The 6,957-nt window shown below is 36.5% G+C and overlaps 1 long non-coding RNA gene across 1 annotated transcript in view; it reads right to left on the bottom strand.

The window, feature by feature from the left end:
• Positions 1-2,573: 2,573 nt before the first annotated feature.
• The window catches only part of LOC125616722, a 9,736-nt gene continuing 5,352 nt past the window's right edge, over positions 2,574-6,957 (bottom strand). The window contains exon 4 of the long non-coding RNA XR_007347453.1: positions 2,574-2,786. This is a non-coding gene — a long non-coding RNA (uncharacterized LOC125616722). The remainder of the gene's footprint in view (positions 2,787-6,957) is intronic.

Genomic DNA, 6,957 nt, shown 5'->3' with positions numbered 1-6,957 from the left:
ACATCTTTATTTCACTCACACAGAGAACTTGAGTAGCAGAGGAGTTTGTTAGAATTAAACTAGAATTATTTTCAGTTATTAAGCCCTGAATATTCAAATGATTTTTGTTCATCTTCAGGGAATACATTCTTTTTTTCTGTTGAAGAACAAATCACATTAGTATTCCATGGATATAGTTTTTGGTATAGTCAATATCAGTGAGGATTATTCAATAAAAATTCCTTTTCTTTCTTTCTTAAATGTTTTTTGTAGTTATAGATGGACAGAATGCTTTTATTTTATTTGTTTATATTATGTGATGCTAAGGATCAAACCCAGTGCCTCAGTCCCATGATTCCTTTTCTTAAAGTGGTGGAAATGTAATCCTAACTTAAGACAAAAAGGGAAGGAGACACATAAAATGGATGGACAGCCCCAAATGGCTTTCTGTGAAGGGAAGTTCAGTTCCTACATGAAGAAAGGTCCACCAAGCAGACAATGCCTTTATATGCTCCCCAATGGCATGAAATGAGTATGAGGAAGCAGAATCTAGGATAAAAATGTGCCTTTGTCATTATATATATATATATATATATATATATATATATATATATACATTTTTTTTTAATTTGGTGTTCAACAAACTTAGTGCTGAGTACATATCAATGCTGAGGATATGACAGTGAGCAAGACAGACAAAGCTCCTGATCTCATAAAGGTTACATCATAAGAAGCTTAAAACATCATCCAAATATACTTATTATCCAGAGTTTCCAGGAAAAAAAAAAGTAAGAAGCTTCTTTAAAATTAATGTTTCCCATCACTTTCTTTCATTTTTTTGTTTCTATTAGCACTAGATGAAGTTATAGACCTAAATGCTTAAACCCTAAATATTTGATTTCTCAATGACCCAAGGTTAATTAGAGCTCATAAAAATATTAGAAATTAGCATGATATTTATACTAAAAGATTTAGGGAATTTATTGTTCCTTTGATTTTTAAGCCTTTTTCAGTGGCTAAAAGTTAAAATAAAATTTTCAGACTCATCAGGTTGCTTGAAAAGTCAGTATTTTCTTCATTTTATGTATTTTTAGTTTAGTTGGGTTTTTTTGTTTGTTTGTTTTGGTACTGGGGACTGAACTCATGGCACACTACTATTGAGAGATATCACCAACCATTTTAATTACTTCTTATTTTTTTTATTTTTGAGACAGGATCTCATTAAGTTCTGAGGCAGACCTTGAACTTGTGATCTTTCTGCCTCAGCCTCCCCAATTGCTGGGATTACAGAAGTGTGTCAGGCCATTTTAGATATTATAAAATAATCAAGGGAGTGGAGTGCTTAAAGAATCTACTGACCCCAACCACTAATTCAGCAATAGATCTGTACAATGACAGTTTGTCCTCAGTTTCCTTCTTTTTTATCTTTATACTTTATTCACTATTTTCCAAAGGCAATGGAAAATTAATCAGGCTGGGGTTGTAGCTCAGTGGTGGAGCACTTGTTGAGCATGTGAAGCACAGGATTCAATTCTCAGCACTGCATATAAATAAATAAAGATCCATTGACAACTTAAAAATATATATTTTTTAAAAAGGGTTCACTATTAAAGAAAATTGGGTAACATGGAACCAAATGAACCAAATAGCTTTAGAACCCTGAGCACACCATAGAGCTTCAATTATAACATAATATGATGCTATAGAAGTATAGCATAACATAATATATGGGAAGCCACTTCTCAACAGTCAATATCCCTCATTTTAGTAACAATGTCTTGACTGTTCTAGAGAGCCACCCGTACCCCATTCTTAGTTGCTAAACTTTGATGGGTCTGTTTCTCCTTTCCTCTCTTTGGAAATGGTCTTATGACTGGTATTGTGCTGATGTGTATCAATTTCCCAAAGGAAAATATTCTTGATTTAGTATTTACCATTTTCTGCAGTGTAAATTCTACTGTGATTATTTTCAAGCCACTGAGGTAAAATCTTGGAATGTGGAATTGGAAAAAGAGACACATTCTGCTTCTTGTAACTTTTGGTACACCAGCACATCAGATATGACCCAAAGGAAGTAAATCAGACCATTTATCCCTCTGGGCCCATTTGTCCCTTGGTCCAAAAGAATGGTGTCCAAAAGAAGAGGCACTATCTTTCACTGAGTTTGTTAAGTGAAAGGAATTGTAACCAATTTCTGGTGACCTACTTGCTATGTAGTCCCTTTGGAAAGATCCTGGCTAAGAATGCAGTCACCTCAGAGACAGGAAGAGCAGAGCTGAGAGATGAAGAACAAACTCTGAGATCAGAGTTTGAATACCTAGTTCTGGTCAAGGCTGAACCTCTGGATTTTCCAGTTACATGGGCCAATTAAAGCCCTTTTCACCCCTTTTTATCCTTTATTTCTTTGATTATTTATTAAGTTTTCTTTTATTAAACTTGTTTGAATTGGTTTTTGTTTCATTGTAAAAATATGATCATTCTACTCTTTTTTCCAGGAGACTAATCTTTCCTAAACCAACCTGGGAACTGCTGTTCACCTCATTCTCCCCATATAGTCTATGGGTAGTAGACACTCAAAAGAACACCCTCTTTTCTGTCTTTACCAAGAAATATGAATTGGTAACTGTCTAAAATCCCCTGTGACTGCTATAAAGGTTGTTCAGGCTCAACAGGCTCAAAATTGAAATCATATATTCTGCTGAAGACATACTCTGGTGTTCCTGATTTTTATTAACTTGTGTGTTTTGTGTTTGATCAGAGATATAGAAGGGTGAAGACAGAGCTCTTGTCCTCATGAAGTTTCCATTCTAGAAGGAGAAACAGACAACACATAAACACATAGAGAAATAATAGGTCAATGTCAACCTAAAATAAGAGCTTTGGGGAAAAAAATAAGTGGTTCAAGGAATAGAGAATGATGGGGACTGCCATTCTGGATGGGAGAGTTGGTTAAGGCCTCCCTGAGGTGTTTTTAATCAGAGAGAGCTGCTCAAATGAAAGGAGAGAAGGAGCCAAGGGAATATCTGGGGGATCGACAGGCACATGGTCAGCAAGTTCTAGAATTTCAATGAGGACAGGATGACTGGAGCATAGAAAGTAAGGGGAATTGGAAGAGGTAGGGGGCTGCATTAAGTGGAATGTTGTAGGCATGATAAGAATTTTTGATTTCCTTCTGTTCGTGATGGGGTGGTGGGTTGAAACATGAATCCTTCTGGCCTATATGTGTAGAATAGATTGTAAGGATCAAGAAGAAAAGCAGGTAAGTCATTAAAGGATCTGCTACAGCTTGTCCAAGGAAGAAATGCTGTCTTAGACAACCATCCTTCTAGATACCCTGGTTAAGTATCATCTTTGATGTGTTCTTTTCCTTCACTTGCTACATTCCTGTCCAGAAGTCCACCTGTGTGTTTTTCTTCCACTGAGCATCTTATAACCATCAAAGGCAGGTTGAATTTCCCAGGATGCAGATTGTAAGCAGTTAGTATGGAAGAGATTGCTTAGAGAGTGCTATTGAAAAAGCAGCCCATAAGAGGAAAGGAAGGAAGCAGGATTGGGCAGAGAAAAGAGCCCAACTACAATGTGGGGGCTGGAATGATCTGTCCTGAACTGTAGTGAGGAGTAGAGCCCCTCAAAACCCCAACAATGATCAATCATTGTATGCCACCCTCCCAGAAAGAGGGCGTGACTGTAGGTGAAGGGATTGACAGCTGAGGGCTCTCTGTTAACAGTGTTCTCAGTGACTATGAATAATAAGAATAATAAGAACTTGATTTCTGAAGGAGAGGTCTGGGCACCATATCACAACATCTACCACTCCACTCCTTTTCATATTTGTCATTGAAATTACCCTGGCTGAATTTCTACTTCTTCCTGTTTAGACTCCAGTCCACTATGCTATCTCCAAAGTCATACTCCAAAGTAAATTCACATAGCTCCTTATTGCTTGCAGAATAACATTAGACTCCTTAGTAAGGCCTTCAGAACTTTCTCACAGCCAAATGTCATCAACCCACAGCATGTCTTACGATCTGGGCAGATGAGTTTATCTGGCATACCTTAAAATTCACACTGTTTCTTTAACTGGAAATGCTTTCCTCCTACTATATCTATTAAAATATTAGCCTTATAAGCTACTCCAAATATTATCTTCCTCTTTCCCCAGAACCACTCTATTCTAGTACTCATTTCACTTTGCTTACAGTGAGTTGCAGTTTTGATAGCTGGGTAAGAAGAGCAATCAGCCCCTTTTTATTTTATCTCCCTCAATAATCACCCTTGGCATAGCAGTCTCACAGTATGCTGGGTGCCTTACCTTGTCTCAGCTTTTGTCACTGTCTAGATGGATACTCTGAGGTGGCAGAATATAGCAGAATGGTTAAGAGGAAGGATTCTGGACCCAAGCACTTCGATTTAGATGTGGATCCAGCATTTAACGGGTCCATGACCCTGAGCAAATTGAACATGTTGTGCTTCCATGCATCCATCTTTAGAAAGATGATGATAAGAAGAAACAGTTCATATGGCTATGGTTGGGATTAAATGAAGTAGTAGAAGAGAGTTTACAACAGTTCTCTAAATGCTCCTTTGTAAGTATACGCTAAGTGTTGGCTCATGATGATGCCAAGAGATAATTAAAGGACCCGCATGTGTCACCAGTCCACGTGGTGGCCCACGGTCATCAAAACTACCCCAGAGGAGAGTGCTGCTCTTGCTGAGATTCACATCCTCAATCAAGGGGCCTTTCACAGCTGCTCTGTAGGGAAATCTGTACACAGAGATCTTGTTTTCCTCTTAAGAGCATTCCTTTAATGAGTGAGGACATTCTTGCAAAATGTTCTGGAATTCTGTGCTTTCCTGTGGCTCTTTCAATCTGGATTCAGACCTGGTTTTATAATGAAGATTATGCACTTTTCCAATGTAGAAATTAAAGAGAAAGCACAAAGCATCATATTTGTAAATGAATGGACCCCATTTTAAAAGTAAAATCGACCTTAGAGATTACTTAGTTCAGGAGACAAGAAAACAAAGAGATTAAGTGATTTGCCTAATTCACACAAACTTGTCCAAATCTTAAGGGACAAAATTACTCAACAACATTGCCCAGTTTTTGCCAGAAGATGATATTTTCTTCAGTATGTAAAACTCAGACAAAAATAGAGCTAATTTGCTAAATCCCCACAGAACAAAAAAAGAAATCTTGTTTCTTTCTAAGACTTATTGTTCCATTTATATTCTAGCCTAGATTTTGCACAATACTTACTGGTCTCCTAATTACCTTTCCTTATGAGGACAAATAATTATCATAATTACTCATTCAGTTGTATATTCATTAACTTACTCAAAAGATATTTGTGAAGTATCTTTTACCAAAACTGTCCTCAACAACTTTTAAAATGAATAAACCCTAGTGTTCTGTGACAGGCCCACATCTGTGCCCTGTGTCAACTGGGTAGTCTAAGTTCAAGCCAGTTCAGACCATAGGCTTAGACAAAGAATTGGTCTTCAAAAGCTAAAATATTGTGCTGTATATGTGTGATAAGAATTGTAATGCATTCTGCTGTCATTTATTTTTTTAAAAAAATCAATTTTAAAAAGCTAAAATATTGTTGGTCACAAAGCCAGTGATCCACTTCAGAGCCAAGTTACCATATATGCAACCAATTGCCATTGTGTGAGAATGGTTCTCTAAAAATAAACAAATAATATGTTCTAGTCCCCTTTTCTTTTGCCTACAGATTGAGTTCTACAAACTCCAGGACTAAATAAACATGATGCCATTACAACGACTTTTACATAGTACCATGTTATTGTCACACAGTTTTAATGCAGTTTGTTTTATTGTTTTCATGAGAAATTGATAAGTCTTAGAGGAAAAACAAATTGTGGTCAAATGAATTCAGAAAATATGGGGTTTAAACAAAATTAAAGAGATTTACTGAGCTTCCTTTCTTCAACCTTTAATACACTAATATATATCATGAATCTCAGAGAGAGATAAAGCATTTGGTCAAGGTCAAACTAACTTGCTTGTGGACCCTTTGGTTTGCAGGGCATTGCCCACAAGGGCTTTCAGACCCAAGGTCAAGTTCACCATCAAACAGGTATTGCTTTTTTCTAATACATTTTTTTTCCTGCTATGGTGTAAGCCCATGTTATCTTTTTATATTGTTATTGAGAAAAATGACTCACAGTCATCTGGATAAGAATCATATCTTTACTTGAAAATCATTAAAATACCCTCAACGTCACTCTCCAGGAAGGTCTGGAAAGAATTCATATCCCTTCGCTCTGTGCTAAGAAACAAAAAAATACACACTTGGTCCATAAGACCAGCAAGATTTGGCCCCTGCTACCCTCCTAATCTCTACTCTTGTCACTCTTCTGTGGTCTAAGTCTTCATCCACATCTGGATTTGTAGGTTTGGAAACTCAGCTGTATTGGTTTACTAGAGGGAAATGGAACCCAATGGAGTCATAAAATCAACTCATAAGAGATTAATGTTTAGGCATGATGCCAATTTATTAATCTAAAAGTGGAGTAATCAAATTAACTGGGTGTTTGTATTGCTTGTCTGTGGCTTCTTTTGGGAAGCTATAAATAGTCATTTGACAGCTTTTGAGCTAGAATCAGTGCCTGAGTGCAAATCCTGACTCTACTTACTAACTGGGTGATCTTAGGCCAATGGATCTGTGTTTCTCAGTGTCTATTTCCCCATCAGTAATATTGGATGATAATAATAATTTTTAAAAAAACCCCTATCTTCCTGGTTTGTTGTGATGAGATCTAATGAGAGAATATACCTGTTGCATATGGCTTAGAATAGAATTTGATGCACAATAAGCACTCAACAAATATTAGCTACTATTCCTGGAATAGAAATCTACTTAAAGAACTAACTTAATATCAGAGCCAGGAGAATCAATAATGCTAAACAGAATTTTTTTTTTTTTTTTTTTTTTTTTTTTTTTTTTTTTTTTT

This window comes from Marmota marmota, unplaced genomic scaffold (assembly GCF_001458135.2).
Source record: "Marmota marmota marmota unplaced genomic scaffold, marMar, whole genome shotgun sequence".
Lineage (NCBI taxonomy): Eukaryota > Metazoa > Chordata > Mammalia > Rodentia > Sciuridae > Marmota > Marmota marmota.
Note: the sequence above shows the minus strand (reverse complement) of the source record. Positions and strands in the feature narration are given on the sequence as shown.